We start from the raw sequence: 838 nt of genomic DNA on the forward strand, positions 1-838 counted from the left end.
TAAGTGGGAAAAAGAGCTCCACTTTAGAGTCAGTTAGCCCATTGACGGATGTGGTGCTGATTGGCTAATTTTGTCTGGAGGTTCAGCCCCCTTTTTATCAATTGGGTCTACTCTGTACCACTCGGCCGGTGGCTTGTCCAGCTAAAACTGATGACGAGCACAGGGGGAGGGGTTAAGTTTACATTTAATCAACCGCCGTACATATGTAATTCTTATTTTAGATAGCAATAACATAATTTCTCTTCGTTAAAATATTATTCTTACTAGTCGACATTTTAATTAAAGAACACAGCAAGTGATTTATTACTAGTAGATATGATCTTTTAGAATCTTTTAGACTAATAAGAAAGAAGCTTGAAATATCTTAAAATATCCAATATTAATATCCAGATTTGATATGTGTTTCATATATCTATAAATCAATTCTTCCTAGTAATAAATATTATTTGACATATTCGTAATAGCAGTTTTACTGTCTAAGATAAGATCATAATTTATATTAGATAGCCAGAACTACAATCTTACTAGGATCAATTAAGTTGCTCTTTGTATCATTATTGTTGTATCAGGAATAGTGGACAGCAACAGGAATGGATACATCAGTGGGACAGATCATGTTAGATGTGTTGTAGATAAAGCCAGAGAGGTCAGACTGAGATGGCTTGGACATGTAAAGAGGAGGGATAGTGAGTACATCGGTAGAAGGATGCTGAGGCTGGAACTGCCAGGCAGGAGACCTAGTGGAAGACCTACAAGGAGATTTATGGACGAAGTGAAAGAAGGCATGAAGGTAGTGGGTGTGAGAGAAGAGGATGCAGAAAACAGGGTTAGATTGAGA

This window comes from Girardinichthys multiradiatus, chromosome 20 (assembly GCF_021462225.1).
Source record: "Girardinichthys multiradiatus isolate DD_20200921_A chromosome 20, DD_fGirMul_XY1, whole genome shotgun sequence".
NCBI classification, from domain to species: domain Eukaryota; kingdom Metazoa; phylum Chordata; class Actinopteri; order Cyprinodontiformes; family Goodeidae; genus Girardinichthys; species Girardinichthys multiradiatus.